The following is a 17,014-nucleotide window of genomic DNA, read 5'->3' as shown; positions in this document are numbered from 1 at the left end:
TTCATTTATTTATGTAAACAGATTTCTCTAAAAATGCCACATACCCAATTAAAGCGATAAAACTCTTTATCTACTGTATGTTTCTCCCCTGGCGGCAAAAGGACTACAATAACCTTTACATCGTAAAGTCCATCAATATATCTAATTAATTTATTTGTATGCTAATGAACAAAGATATAAATACGTTTTGAATAATTAATAGTCTTGTTAATTCTGTTAGTAGTATTTTGGAAATTTTATCAGAAAGAATTTATACTGAACTTCATATGACCGTTTTCTTACACCATTTCCACAATATTTAAATCATTTCGTCTTTTCATAATTTATTAAGTGTATATTAGTATCTACATGTACCTTTGTAGGAAAAACCATTGTATTTTTTTTATTGTTGTTGGATATTGTTTTACATTTGATATGTATATATGTCGCCCGGAATTATTCATGCTTTTAAGACAAGCGAGGTATCAAATTTATATCTATTTATAGATATAACGTCTATGAGTGATATAGCGCCGTGTTCCTTTTATTCAATAGATGCATACGTTCAATTTGCGTAGAAATAAGGAGATTGAAAGGAAAGGAAATTATGTCTTAAGTTACTTTATTTTCTTTGAGTTCTTAAGCGACCAAGGAAAGCCAAGACGTAGTATAATAGTACGTGTATATTATTACATACTGCCAAATTATTATATTTTTTGCACGAAATTTCCGTGGTTTTGTTACGTGGATATATGTATTTTGTAGATGTAAAAAAGCGAAAAATTATATTTGTTCGTTCGATTTTAATTTCATGGATTTACTCGGGCACAAAATTCATGACGATTTATCCTACATGCAGTACATTACTGCATAAACGGCTTAGATAAAAATAGTAGGGAACTCTCTTGAAACGTACACATTAATATGATCGTGCTAATATTTTTGACGGTGAAGATCGTAGTGATATCTATGATTGCAATCCTCCTAACGAAATCTGCCTACAACATATACCTGGAACGACCCATAAATGGTGAGTTTGCCTTCATTATTTTCACATATCAAACATCTTTAAATTGTAACATTTGTCCGTTTGTGAGTATGTGTGTGCGCGTGAGCGTGAGCGTGCGTTTATGTGTACATGTTTGTGTTTTCTTTCAAAATTGTAGTAAAATTGTTCGTCTGTATAAGGCTGACATTTGCATAAGATTGTAAAATATTTTTTTCCTGCTTGAAATCCTCGACATTCGCTTCGAGAGCCAGAGAACTACCACTGGATTTTAGAGGAGTCCATCAAATTAGGTGATTTTCCGTCTTCGATTTGCAAGAAAACAACCAATAATACATTGTATTTTACGTATCATTTTACAGGCGTCAAGAGGATACTGGTAGATTTGTTTTTTATCTGAACTGCTTTCATTTTTGGGTCAAAAATCAATATTCAGTTTCAGAGTTCTATAAAATATCCATTTTTTCATGAATATATTGCCTTAATACTTACCTGATTTTTTATAAGAATAATGAAAATAACACAAATTAAATAAATTAATTAAAACGCCATTAAGGCGATAGTAATAATAATATGAATACCTTCTACTCGCCCATAGTTCGGTTGAATTTTTTTCTAAATGGCCATTGCAACCAAGTTTGGCATAGAATGTATATATGACATTGAAAAAATTGGGGTGAAAAGAAAATTCACATTTTGGTAAAATGCATAATGAATGTGAATTTTCTGCATTATTTCAAAAGCGTCGCAACAGTTTACAACTTTGTTCACAATAGTTTTCATTATTTATAAGACCATCGTGCAAAAATCTTATGTAATTCATTTTGTACCACGAATCACTTCCACTATGTATGGATTTTGGAGAAATCTGTGGGTTATTCCTCCGTTTTAAGTATTTCTTCAGTAAGGCATTTAGGTCTTTATCAAATTCTACCGATATGAATACTGTTTCATTATAATATTCTAGCATTTATGCAAACATCACTTCAATGAATTAATCAACGTGCAAGGATACAGTGTCAAGTTCCTTTATAAGAAAGCAAATACATACTTTAAGTATTTTTTAGAAAGAAAAACACCACAAAGTTGCATAGGCCTATAGTGTACTTAGCGGTCGAGAAATATAAAAAAACTTTATTCTATTTATAGAAACAAATGGATGTGAAAATAGTCCGTGTATGAACGGCAACTGTAGCAGCACGGACGGTGGATACACATGCACCTGTGACGACGGATGGACTGGTTATAACTGTTCCAAAGGTATGAATATATCAATCGAATGCTAGTTTAAATAAAAGCGATCTCTGTTTCACCGTTACCTTAGTGACATACGCCAAATTCTTTTATTTTTACATCTCTATTAACGATGACGAGAAAGTTGGTTACTTATTCCTTATTCCATTTTTTTAATAAGGAATAAGTAATTAGGCACCTTTTGTTATTTATTCCTTATTCAAATGCGGATAAGTAACAGACGCATTAACACCAGAAAAAGTCTCATCTCCTACAAAAACGTGTTCTGAACACATCTCATATCTATTTTGCCAAGCAATGATCAAAGTCGAATAAGGAATAAGTAACTGGAAAGAGATTGTTGCAAGTTTCTTCAAAATGGTTTTATTTTAATAATGACTTAATAATGAATTCTTTTAACCCTTATCATGCTGGACGCGACTGATTCTGCCTTTGCAACCAGTGTAGAATATGATCAGCCTGCACATCCGTGCAATCTGATCATGATCTAAACTGTTCGCCATTTAGTCGGTATCATTTTGGTAAACACCCCTTTTAACAGTTAATTATACAGTCTAAATTGAAAGGGGGACAAGTTCATTATAGAAATTTAGCAGATTAAAGGTTAATCACATATTAAATGTTTATATCTACAGGCATTCGTGTTATTGTTTTTGTCGTCTTTTTTAAGGCATTGACAGTTGTGAGTTTGATCCGTGTATCAACGGAAATTGTAGCATCCTTCTTACCGGATACACGTGTCACTGTGAGACAGGATGGACCGGAAATAACTGTTCCTATGGTAATACACATTTCCAGTCCCTCATTACTTCATTATTGTGTAAATATTCAAGAAGAAAACCTCATTTTTTTTCTGAATTTGCTAAAAATATCAAGATATACAGCATTATGCTAACTTTGTAGGTGGGTGCTTTCTTTTAATGTTGCTTTTCCTGGTGGACCTTTGTCCTTGTTTTTTTTAATTAGTTAATTAGTTACACTATTTTAATTGTAACAAGTATTTGAAACATATCTACATTTTCTGTGTTATAAGATTAACAACCTATCATTAATATGACGCAGGTATCTAGTTCCCTTACAGTATGTTTATGGTACAGTTGCAATATGCTCCGCCTATTTATATTGGCAAATCAAATGAAAGTACCATAATTAAAGACTGACAGACTTTTCAGGACTCCTGTTTCAACAAGCTAATGTTTTAAAAATTGTTCAATTCAAAACAACACCTATATCCAGGCATCGTTTTGTAGACAGAAAAATGAGTGTAAGTCCGACCCATGTGAACATGGAACATGCAACAACCTGGTTAATGCATATTTATGCCATTGTTATCCTGAATGGACTGGGCTAAACTGTTCCATTCGTAAGTGACATAATTGGTTAGGTCATTTAATAATAATGTATGTTGCTATAAACAATCATTTTTCTCTCCTTGATAATAGTTTAGTAATTCTGGCTTTATGTTTATTGAAATTATTTTATATGTAAACACTTATTAATTTATCGTTACTTCATTATCTAAATTAAAACAACTATTTCTTGTATAACTTCGTCCGAGGATGTAAAACATAGTAAGGAGGTAAGTCTTAAAACGCAACAGTGTGATTGGTTGATTCTGAACGTTAAAATTGACCAATGATAATGCTGCATTCTGAGCGCAAAATGTAAAACTGTCCAATGAAAAAGCTTTAATCTGAACGTAAATTTAATTTGACCAATGACATGGCTGATTTCTGAGCACTGACCAAAGACAAGGGTGCATTCTGAGAGCAAAATGTTATTTAACCAATGGAAAGGTTGTATTCTGAGCGCAAGATTAGACTGACCAATTACAAGGCTGTATTTTTAGCACAAACTGTAAATTTGAACAATTACAAGGCTGCATTTTTAGCACAAACTATAAATTTGAACAATCGCAAGGCGACTTGTCGAGATACCCATATTGATTATGTTGAAGAATTAACACGTCACACTATGTACAAGGTAACCGTAGATTTTTAGAATTGTTGTTTTCTAGCATTATTCAGATCATGTTGCAACTTTTAAACTTTTAATATTGGAGGAAAACTTCAGGTATCCCTTTGCCGTATATTTCTAACAAAGGAGTATCAGGGTAGAACCACCGTCTTGCAGATGGCATTTACATAAATAAGGAGTCGGCGGCCTTAATCACTCGACCACAGAGGCCTCTTGGAGTTTCTGAAATCTTCCGATATTCACATAAAAAGATATATATGCATATAAATGAATTTATTCCTGTAAATATCAACACAACCTTTAATTTATTCCTTTATTTTTCAGAAATCAACAATTGTGAAATGAATCCATGTCTTCACGGAAATTGCAGTAACCTAGTTAATTCTTACACCTGTAACTGCCATTCAGGATGGACAGGGTATAATTGCTCCGAAGGTTTGCATTTGAGAAATGAATTCATTTTTACACAGTTCATGCAAAAAGAACTACAACATAATAATTGTCACACTAGCGCAATTCATGGATTTGCCGATCACATTTTGCTGTTCGTTTTCCTCCGAAAAACTCAAGAAATCATTTCATATGTTTACATTTACTTTCTGTTCTATTTGTTGACATTATTTTTCTACATTGCACATATTGTATTTAACATTAGAATCAGCTTTCCAGTCATTCTTTCCTTGGACAAATAACGATAAAACCATAACTGCAAAGTCCTATGTCGAAGGAAGGTGGATGCTGCAGGATATTGGAGAAATCATCCAGTGGACCAGGATACAGAATATAATTACTGTCAAGGAGCGTCTAGTAAAGTGCCTAGGAAAATGGTTCCGGGACTCGCTCAATGATAAGCAGAGCATACAAGACAGCATGACTCAGATGGAAGACTGGCTGAAGCAAGTTGACAAGTGTGGATTGCCAGGAGAATTCAAAGCCAGGCTATACCAGCTCGGCATCCTACCACGCTTACTGTGGCCATTTTTGGTCTACAGTGTACCGTCATCAAAAGTGGAAGCAATAGAGAGAGGACCATAAATTCCTTTCTCAGAAGATGGATGGGCGTGCCCAAGAGCTTTACCAGTCCAGGACTGTATTGTACGGGGAGCAAGTTGCAGGTGCCATTGAAGTCCTTAACAGAGGAGTACAAGGTCACAAAGGCCCGCGAAGATATTATGTTCCGGGACAGTGGGGGTGAGAAGGTTCGAGATGCAGGTGTCAATGTCAACACTGGAAGAAAATGAAAAGCTGACAAGGCAGTGAGTGAAGCAGAGGCCCGTCTCCGGCACAGTGACATCGTTTGAAGTGTCGCACAAGGAAAACTGGGGTTCGGGTACATCACACGCTCACGATGGAGCAAAGCCAGTGAGAAGGAACGACGTACCCTAGTGCAGGATGAAGTCCGCCGAATGGAAGAAGGAGGCCAAGCTCACCAAAGCTGTAACCCTCAAGAAGTAAGGAAAATAGATGAACTGGGAGAGAATACAGCAAAGAAAACTGACATGGAATGAAATCTGGATCATGGAAGGCGACAGGCTTAGTTTTCTTCCCAAGCCCGACAAACCTAAAGACTTGTGGCCTACCCGAGAGTCCAGACTGTAAACTCTTTGGCAGACCAGCGAACCAAGAGCACGTACTGAGTTCGTGCTGGACAGCCCTATCAGATGGCAGATACAGATGGCGCCACGACAAGGATTTGTCATCCATAGCAGAGCACTTGCCAAGGCGTGCACAGTAAACGGTTAATAAAGACCCATCATCCATTTCCGTCAGAGTTAGACAAGAGGGAAGAGGAACCAAGAGTACTAGTGGGATCCTAGGCACTGCCAGTGACTGGAAACTGGAAGCAGACCCGAAGAAACAGCTTAAGTTCCAACATGAGATCATGTAACCAACCTGAGACGAGACGTGGTACTATGGTTAGCTTCAACGAAGCAGTCGTCATGCTGGAACTGACAGTACCATGGGAAGAAAAGATTTAGGAAAGCTTTGAAAGAAAGCTCACAAAGTATCAGGCCATCACAGCTGCATTGAGAGAGGTTGGAGGTCATGATGTTTTCCTGTGGAGGTTGGCTGCCGTGGATTTCCGGCACAATCACTGTGGCGCACATTCAGTAGACCGGACAGTCACGAAAGAGAGCGCTATCGGCTATCGCCCGAGAGACTGAAGCCGCCTCATTGTGGATCTGGCGGAAGAGGGAGGAACTGTGGATTGGTGGCCAAGCATAGACAAGAGACAGACATCCACCGAAACTTTGCAGATGAGACAGAGGTAGCAGAAGCTTACTATCTCCAGGCTGGAAACTGATCTCTTCCGGTCGGCGCACCATAGGAAGACGTTGTTGGTAAGCGCCGAAACGTCCGATGCATATTTATTTATTTATCTGGGTTTTACGGCGCACCAACACAGTATAGGTTATTTGGCGCCAAACAGGACTACAAATTTTGGTTTCACATCTCATTTACATCCCACCTGATGATAGAGATGGTAGAAGGCACCAGTGCTGTATGTCACAACTATACTTACGTCTGGATAACGCACGCTTTTCTTGGTAAAACAACATATACAATGTGCTATAACACGAAACAGATATGTGTTAAAATGAGTATTATGTCGATAAGTTTTACGTTTTAACTTACTCTATTCGCCATTGAATGCGCATATATAAAATGGTGTTTAACACAACCAGATCTTGTTGAAACACATTTACTCATCTGTTGAAATACCACCTGAAAACAACATTAACATTAACATTAGTTATACTAGAATGATTAAAATAACTTACAAGATCATAGTTAACATTATTTTGACGTTATCTATAAGACTATAAGTCTATAAGACTCAATCACATCTCTAAGGGGAAATAATATATAAATATGAGTAATCGACTGACCACCAATTTTTAGAATAATGCATACTACCAACATTACAAATCGTGTTACGTGTATATTTCAGAGATTGATGAATGTCTTACAATACCGTGTACCCATGGCAACTGTACTGATCTTAAAAACGCGTATACTTGCCAGTGTGAAGCTGGCTGGACAGGACTCAGCTGTTCTGAAGGTTCTATGTTTAATCATTATTTGCTTTTGCTTTTATAGCAAACTTGATTTTAAAATTTCAGTCTGTTCTTCTTTTTGGAGATTTTGCATGAATAGCTAGAATCATACAGTTTAATGTAGCTCTAAAGAAGACATATTTACTTCCATGAGCTGACACTTAATTTTGCATTCAAGTAGAGTCTCCAAACAAAGAATCTTACAGTCATACCAATCCTCATAACGTGGCTACGTAACACCAAGAAAAACACAAAAGGTTTCCGGTTTCTCATGTTCCAATGATAAATCATCTACATGTATTCATTTAGGGGTTTTAGATACTTTGAAGGATTTTTTTCTGGTGTCTTTTCATTTTGTTTGTCTTACTGTATCGTTTATGCGAAACTAAAATAAGCATACATATAAATCGTTGTTGATGCGTGCATGAATCTGCTACACTCGCACGAGGAATTTTATGTGAAACAATTTTACTTTGTTCCAGCAAACATGTTGTTTTTGTTGAATTTGAAGAGGAACAGATACAGTAAACAGCAAAGACAAAGAAATGACACAGTGTGCCCATCTCAATACAGATGAAAGCAATATAACGCGACATTGTTTTCTAATTCATTGGATACATGTATAACCTGAATATCATATGGATTGGTCAAAGAACTAACAATATTGGTTTTGTATTAAACATTTACAGATATAGATGAATGTGAAGCGAACCCCTGTATCCATGGTACCTGTAACAACTTGCATAACGCTTATTCGTGTCATTGTTCCCTCGGATGGTTGGGATTAAACTGTTCCCAAGGTAACTGTAGCAACTTGCATAACGCTTATTCGTGTCATTGTTCCATCGGACGGATGGGATTTAACTGTTCCCAAGGTAACTGTAACAACTTGCATAACGCTTATTCGTGTCCTTGTTCCCTCGGACGGATGGGATTTAACTGTTCCCAAGGTAACTGTAGCAACTTGCATAACGCTTATTCGTGTCATTGTTCCCTTGGACGGATGGGATTAAACTGTCCCAAGGTAACTGTAACAACTTGCATAACGCTTATTCGTGTCATTGTTCCCTCGGATGGTTGGGATTAAACTGTTCCCAAGGTAACTGTAACAACTTGCATAACGCTTATTCGTGTCATTGTTCCCTCGGATGGTTGGGATTTAACTGTTCCCAAGGTAACTGTAACAACTTGCATAACGCTTATTCGTGTCATTGTTCCCTCGGACGGATGGGATTTAACTGTTCCCAAGGTAACTGTAGCAACTTGCATAACGCTTATTCGTGTCATTGTTCCCTCAGACGGATGGGATTTAACTGTTCCCAAGGTAACTGTAGCAATTTGCATAACGCTTATTCGTGTCAGAGCTCCATCGGATGAATGGGACTTAACTGTTCCCAAGGTAACTAAAGCACCTTGCAAAACGCTTATTGTATCACTGATCCCTCGGGTAGATGATTTTTAGCTTTTTTCCAAAGGTAATTTAACTCATATTCGTGTCATTGTTCCCTTGGATGGATGATATTTAATGTTCCAAAGGTAACTACAGCAAATTGCATAACGCTTATTCGTGTCATTGATTCCTAGGGTGGATGACATTCAACTGCTCCCGAGGTAACTGTAGCAATTCGCATTACGCTTATTAGTGTCATTGATCCCTCGGATCGATAGGATTTAACTGTTCCGAAGGTAACTGTAGCAACGTGCATAACGCTTATTCGTGTCATTGATCCCTAGGGTGGATGATATTCAACTGCTCCCAAGGTAACTGTAGCAATTCGCATTACGCTTATTAGTGTCATTGATCCCTCGGATCGATAGGATTTAACTGTTCCGAAGGTAACTGTAGCAACGTGCATAACGCTTATTTGTGCCATTGATCCCTCGGATCGATTGGATTTAGGGACATCCGTGGCCGAGTGGTTAAGGTTGCTGACTTCAGGTCACTTGTATCTCATCGATCTGCGTTCCAGCTTCACACGGGGCGTATAATTTTTCATGTGAAAAAGCCATTCAGCTGGCTTACGGAAGGTTGGTGGTTCTACCCAGGTGCCGCTCGTGATGCAGTAATACACGGAAGGGGTCCTTGGGTCTTCCTCAACCATCAAAGTTGAAAAGTCGCCATATGATCTATAACGTTAAATCCAACATATAAATAAATAAATCGATGGGATTTAACTTTTCCCAAGGTAACTGTAGCAACTTGCATAACGCTTATTCGTGCCATTGTTCCCTCGGATCGATGGGATTTAAGTGTTCCCAAGGTAAATGTAGCAACTTGCATCAATCTTATTCATGTCATAGCTCCCTCTGATGGAAGGGATTCAACTGTTCCCGAGGTAAATGTAGCAAATTGCATAAATCTTATTCATGTCAGAGTTCCCTCTGATGGATGGGATTTAACAGTTCCCGAGGTAAATGTAGCAACTTGCATAACGCTTATTCGTGTCAAAGTTCCATCTGATGGATGGGATTAGACTGTTCCCAAGGTAAATGTAGCAAATTGCATAAATCTTATTCATGTTATAGTTTCCTCTGGTGGATGGGATTTAACTGTTCCCGAGGTAAATTTAGCAAATTGCATAACGCTTATTCGTGTCAAAGTTCCCTCTGATGGATGGGATTTAACTGTTCCCGAGGTAAATGTAGCAAATTGCATAATTCTTATTCATGTCATAGTTCCCTCTGATGGATGGGATTTAACAGTTCCCGAGGTAAATGTAGCAACTTGCATAACGCTGATTCGTGTCAGAGCTCCATCGGATGGATGGGATTTAACTGTTCCCGAGATAAATGTAGCAAATTGCATAAATCTTATTCATGTTATAGTTTCCTCTGATGGATGGGATTTAACTGTTCCCGAGGTAAATGTAGCAAATTGCATAACGCTTATTCGTGTCAAAGTTTCCTCTGATGGATGGGATTTAACTGTTCCCGAGGTAAATATAGCAAATTGCATAAATCTTATTCATGTCATAGTTCCCTCTGATAGATGGGATTTAACTGTTCCCGAGGTAAATGTAGCAACTTGCATAACGCTTATTCGTGTCAGAGCTCCATCGGATGGATGGGATTTAACTGTTCCCGAGGTAAATGTAGCAAATTGCATAAATCTTATTCCTGTCATAGTTCCCTCTGATGGATGGGATTTAACTGTTCCCGAGGTAAATGTAGCAACTTGCATAACGCTTATTCGTGTCAAAGTTCCCTCTGATGGATGGGATTCAACTGTTCCCGAGGTAAATGTAGCAACTTGCATAACGCTTATTCGTGTCATAGTTACCTCTGATGGATGGGATTTAACTGTTCCCGAGGTAAATGTAGCAAATTGCATAAATCTTATTCATGTCATAGTTCCCTCTGATGGATGGGATTTAACTGTTCCCGAGGTAAATGTAGCAACTTGCATAACGCTTATTCGTGTCAGGGCTCCATCTGATGGATGGGATTTAACTGTTCCCGAGGTAAATGTAGCAAATTGCATAAATCTTATTCATGTTATAGTTTCCTCTGATGGATGGGATTTAACTGTTCCCGAGGTAAATGTAGCAACTTGCATAACGCTTATTCGTGTCAAAGTTCCCTCTGATGGATGGGATTTAACTGTTCCCGAGGTAAATGTAGCAAATTGCATAAATCTTATTCATGTCATAGTTTCCTCTGATGGATGGGATTTAACTGTTCCCGAGTAAATGTAGCAACTTGCATAACGCTTATTCGTGTCAGAGCTCCATCGGATGGATGGGATTTAACTGTTCCCGAGGTAAATGTAGCAAATTGCATAAATCTTATTCATGTCATAGTTCCCTCTGATGGATGGGATTTAACTGTTCCCGAATAAATGTAGCAACTTGCATAACGCTTATTGGTGTCAAAGTTCCCTCTGATTAATGTGATTTTACTGTTCCCGAGGTAAATGTAGCAACTTGCATAACGCTTATTCGTGTCAAAGTCCCTCTGATTGATGGGATTTAACTGTTCCCGAGGTAAATGTAGCAACGTGCATAAATCTTATTCATGTCATAGTTCCCTCTGATGGATGGGATTTTACTGTACCCGAGGTAAATGTAGCAACTTGCATAACGCTTATTCGTGTCAAAGTTCCCTCTGATTGATGGGATTTAACTGTTCCCGAGGTAAATGTAGCAAATTGCACAAATCTTATTCATGTTATAGTTTCCTCTGATGGATGGGATTTAACTGTTCCCAAGGTAAATGTAGCAAATTGCATAACGCTTATTCGTGTCAAATTTCCCTCTGATGGATGGGATTTAACTGTTCCCGAGGTAAATGTAGCAAATTGCATAAATCTTATTCATGTCATAGTTCCCTCTGATGGATGGGTTTTAACTGTTCCCGAGGTAAATGTAGCAACTTGCATAACGCTTATTCGTGTCAGAGCTCCATCGGATGGATGGGATTTAACTGTTCCCGAGGTAAATGTAGCAAATTGCATGAATCTTATTCATGTTATAGTTTCCTCTGATGGATGGGATTTAACTGTTCCCGAGGTAAATGTAGCAAATTGCATGACGCTTATTCGTGTCAAAGTTCCCTCTGATGGATGGGATTTAAATGTTCCCGAGGTAAATGTAGCAAATTGCATAAATCTTATTCATGTCATAGTTCCCTCTGATGGATGGGATTTAACTGTTCCCGAGGTAAATGTAGCAACTTGCATAACGCTTATTCGTGTCAGAGCTCCATCGGATGGATGGGGTTTAACTGTTCCCGAGGTAAATGTAGCAAATTGCATAACGCTTATCCGTGTCATAGTTCCCTCTGATGGATGGGATTTAACTGTTCCCGAGTTAAATGTAGCAACTTGCATAACGCTTATTCGTGTCAGAGCTCCATCGGATGGATGGGGTTTAACTGTTCCCGAGGTAAATGAAGCAAATTTCATAAATCTTATTCATGTCATAGTTCCCTCTGATGGATGGGATTTAACTGTTCCCAAGGTAAATGTAGCAAATTGCATATATCTTATTCATGTCATAGTTTCCTCTGATGGATGGGATTTAACTGTTCCCGAGGTAAATGTAGCAACTTGCATAACGCTTATTCGTGTCAAAGCTCCATCGGATGGATTGGATTTAACTGTTCCCGAGGTAAATGTAGCAAATTGCATAAATCTTATTCATGTTATAGTTTCCTCTGATGGATGAGATTTAACTGTTCCCAAGGTAAATGTAGCAAATTGCATAACGCTTATTCGTGTCAAAGTTCCCTCTGATGGATGGGATTTAACTGTTCCCGAGGTAAATGTAGCAAATTGCATAAATCTTATTCATGTCATAGTTCCCTCTGATGGATGGGATTTAACTGTTCCCGAGGTAAATGTAGCAACTTGCATAACGCTGATTCGTGTCAGAGCTCCATCGGATGGATGGGATTTAACTGTTCCCGATGTAAATGTAGCAAATTGCATAAATCTTATTCATGTCATAGGTCCCTTTGAAAGATGGGATTTAACTGTTCCCGAGGTAAATGTAGCAACTTGCATAACTCTTATTCATGCTATTGCTCCCTCGGATCGATGGAATTTGATTGTTCCCAAGGTAACTACAGCAGTTCACACGAGAGGACCTCCTATTTTATATCTTTTCCACATTTCATATATTTTATGCAATTTTATTATGCATATTTCAGAGGTAACAAATGTGGCCATAAACAAGGCTACAGCAATGTCTAGTGTATACGAAGGGAACCCTACCTTATATGGTTCAGATAAAGGTGTAGATGGAAACAACAACCAACAAATGTATCCAGACTTTTCATGCTTCAGAAACTCGGAGAATGCGGAAAGCGACCCCTGGTGGCGAGTTGATCTAGGTGGAGTTTATAACATCCAAACTGTGAAATTATACAATCGTCTTGATTGTTGCAGTAGGTTCAACGCTTGTTTGTTAATAAAAACTTTAAGGGCATAAAATACATAATTCATAATAAATCCAAACACTCAGATTACATTGTATAAAAATGAATATACTCATATTTGTGTTAACATTTTTGGCATCTGTGGTCGAAACCCGATCGGAATAAATAAATCCTCAGCAGGAAGACAGAAACCAATCTGGATGGATTACGAAATGTCGGTAGTTCAACCTAGTTTCCTGAAATAATATCTTGTTGGAATCCTTAGATCTTCTTTTAACATTAAACATGAAGTTACTGTTAACCTATATTAGATCGGTTTAATTTGATTCCCAATAAAACTTTAACTATTAACCTTTAGCCTGCTGGTGGCAAATTAATTTGCCTCTGCGACCAGTGCAGACCAAGACCAGCCTGCACGTCCGAGTCGGCTGATCATGTTCTGCATTGTTCGCTTTTCAGTCAGTAACTTTTCAGTAATAATAATATGCAGTACTGTCCAAACACAATGATGGACCAATCCATTTTAGAAATTTAGCAAAGTAAAGGTTAATATCGAATGCATTATATCTATTTCAGGCGATCGGGCAAAAGATATTACTTTGACACTCGGCACATCCTTGGAAAATATGAGTTTTGCTGGTTTCGTGAATGGTCAGATTGCTGATACTGAGCATTTTATCTTACTGGACAATGTGAAAGCTCGATATGTGCAGGTTTCAATGAATGGTACAGACCATTTTCATCTTTGCGAGGTTGAAGTATTTGGCATTCCTGGTTAAACTGTGACAGATTTTCAACATGACAATAATGCGAACTGTCTTTAAAGTTGAACCCTATTTTACCTTCTTTGTTTTGAATAATGTAGGTTGTGTAAAAAAACGATCTTTTAAACTTTCAGAATATACTTAGAATATTCGGCAAATAAAAAGATGTAGTGAAGTGCATGATATTTTGCTGGACTGATTTGAATATTGTCAGCACTATGCAAAACAAAACAAGGATAAATATCAAACAGAAAATGCCACGTTTCAAAAACCGCAGTTTCTCTCATATGAAAATCACTGCACGCAGATGTGCACACTACAAAGACACACACTCGTATACAAAGCAAGTCTTCATAATGGATATCGATGGAAAATCACAATTCTGACGAAATTTTAGCGATTACAGAAATTGTTCTTTAATGTAAAATTTAATAAAACAGTTATGCATAAAACATTGCCTTTTATATGGTTTATTAAAATATTTAGGTAGCAGTAGCTATTGAGATATTTGTGCATAATCTAAAAAATCCGATTTTTTTTTCAAGCGGTCCTGACGGCATTACATATTTTACGTGTCAACAATTTTGTTATCATCTTTTTATCTTTATAACTGTAAAGTCAAAAAGAATTACATTTATTTACATGATGACTTTCTTTTCCGTATGCCGGGTCCAGGTTTTTATTCTAAACCATACGGAGAAATGACGTTACGTCAAGACGTTTATCAAACGTGAGAATTACCTTAAGCAAGAAAAAATTATGCGAACTGTCTAATAATATGTTAAATTCAAATGACCTCGGCATTTCTCGCATTTGATTTAACAAATGTTAATTATACACAAAAATATTAATAGACTGAAGCATAAAATGACAAATAAATGCAAGGAAAAATAGCCTTGTTAAAAGTAAAAGTATAAAACAGCTATCAGGCAATTTAAGATGAGACATGATCAGTGTAGCAAATGGCTACATTGAACTGCTCATGGGTTGGAAGGTGGACAACAGCAGTAGGGAGATAATTCCAGTGATATACTGTTCTGGGGAAGAAAGAATACTTTAAGTAATATGTAGATGTTGTGAATATCTTGTAACTAAGGTAGATGATATTTTGTTGGAGGTCATTTATATATGTAAAAAAGAGCAGGGTCCAAGGACGGACCCCTGAGGAACAGGTATGGCATCTCAACTAGTGCCATTAAGGACAACTGATTGGATTCGGTTATCAAGGAAACTTTTAATCCACTTTAGAATTTGACCACTGACTCCATAACTGTGCATTTTCAGTAAGACGTTCTCATGGCTGACCTTATGGAAAGACTTACTGAAATCTAATAGTATGAGATCGACTTGTTTCTTATCATAGACTGAGATTATCAGGTCATTTATCAACATTACTGGTTTAGTAACACATGACCTTTTTTCACGAAACCGATGTTGTAGGTGGTTGAGGTTACTGTGGCTGGTGAAATGTTTTACAACTGAGGGGGAAACATCTAATCAAAACTGCAATATTTATCTTAAATTTCCTTTGTGTTCATAGTGTTTATCTTAATTTTCAAGTTTGTCTAGGAGTATTCCACTGCTTTGTAGTTATTGCCTGTAAAAATTGAAATGTTGAAATTATATTTAGTACATTCTGTTATATTTAGTACATTCTGTCATGCTTTTAAAAGTTCCAAAATGACTAGAATAATACTAGTATTCTTCATTTTTTTGTCAATCAAGTTAACATATACTTCTTAAAGCCGTCTGCTACTCAGTACAGTAAGACGTGTGGTCTAACGATCAGCGGTGTATTCTATCTATCGGGCAGTCTTTTAGTTCTCCGTGACTATTTGAAAACGTAATTTTGTGTCATGAAATCATTAGTGCCTCCACATTGTATATCTCAGTGGGGAATGGAAGCTTGCGTCCCTGCTATTGAAGGAATGGTTTTACGGGTACAAATCGGAAATATTTGTTGGTAATGCACAGCCGTTAATGACAGAAAATACTGTTGAAAAAACCGTTTTTAAACCGCAATGAAAACGAAACTTCTTAAAGCTCGGTTTGCTAACACTAACAGATCGCACTAACTGAACAGAGTTGTGTGTTTCATTGAAATTTCATCTTCAATAATAGTAACATAGAATGTGTTATATATATTATAGGCAATCTCTTTAGTTTACAGGAGAAACTACCTTAAAAGTAGAGGATTTTTTGTCATGGTAACATTCATTATTTTAAAAGAGCTGGTCCTGCCAAACAATTTGGTACCTATGAAAAACGTCAAGGGGCGGGGATATGGAAGACGTTGCTGCCCCCTGCCTATCTGAAAGTCCGAATGTGTCACATTTTACTGTAAATTGTTGAAATATTTGTTGTATGCATACAGCAACGCTTCGAGGAAAATGAAAATGAAAATATGCATGTTTGACATATTCAGAACCTTTTTAAATCTGTTTCCGCTAATTTTGTAAGAATCGAATATTTTACAATACAATCTAGATTGTATTCTCCCTTTTTACATTTCACCCTAGTCACTTCTCATTCTAAGACAAAAATTAAATACTTCGTTCAAACTTTTTTAACAATGTAAATGTTAGTCTTTAACATTTTCAATAAGGTCGACTATAATTTATTCATAATTGTTGACAACTCATTAACTTTGTTTTATTCAGTATTGAAAAAAAAACTTCCTGTCTTAAAATGTTGAAAGCTTCCTAATTCAAATCATAATACATATGCGAACCCATGCGTTTCACCACTCTATCTCTCACGTGTAAAGGAATTCAGTTTGCCCTGTTGGCTAATAACTTTGTCTAAAAATTGTTTTCTTCTTATTGCATTTAAGCAAATTACAGATTAAATGTGTGTTTAGAAAGAAAATATAAATCGCAGTCAGCGTCACTGCAGTATTCTTATGCCTTACTCTACAAACGAACTATGCCAATGATCAGTTGACGAGTCTTTCCTATTAATTTAACAGACCAAATGTTTTAAGTGCGAACCCATATAGACAATCAATGTATGTGTGTATAAGAGTGAATTCCACTGTTTTCTTTTAACTGTATCTGTATCTCATTGACTCATTTTTATCAGATAAGGCAAGAACGACA

Source organism: Mercenaria mercenaria, chromosome 19, assembly GCF_021730395.1.
Source record: "Mercenaria mercenaria strain notata chromosome 19, MADL_Memer_1, whole genome shotgun sequence".
Classification (NCBI taxonomy): Eukaryota; Metazoa; Mollusca; class Bivalvia; order Venerida; family Veneridae; genus Mercenaria; species Mercenaria mercenaria.
This window is presented reverse-complemented; position numbering follows the sequence as displayed.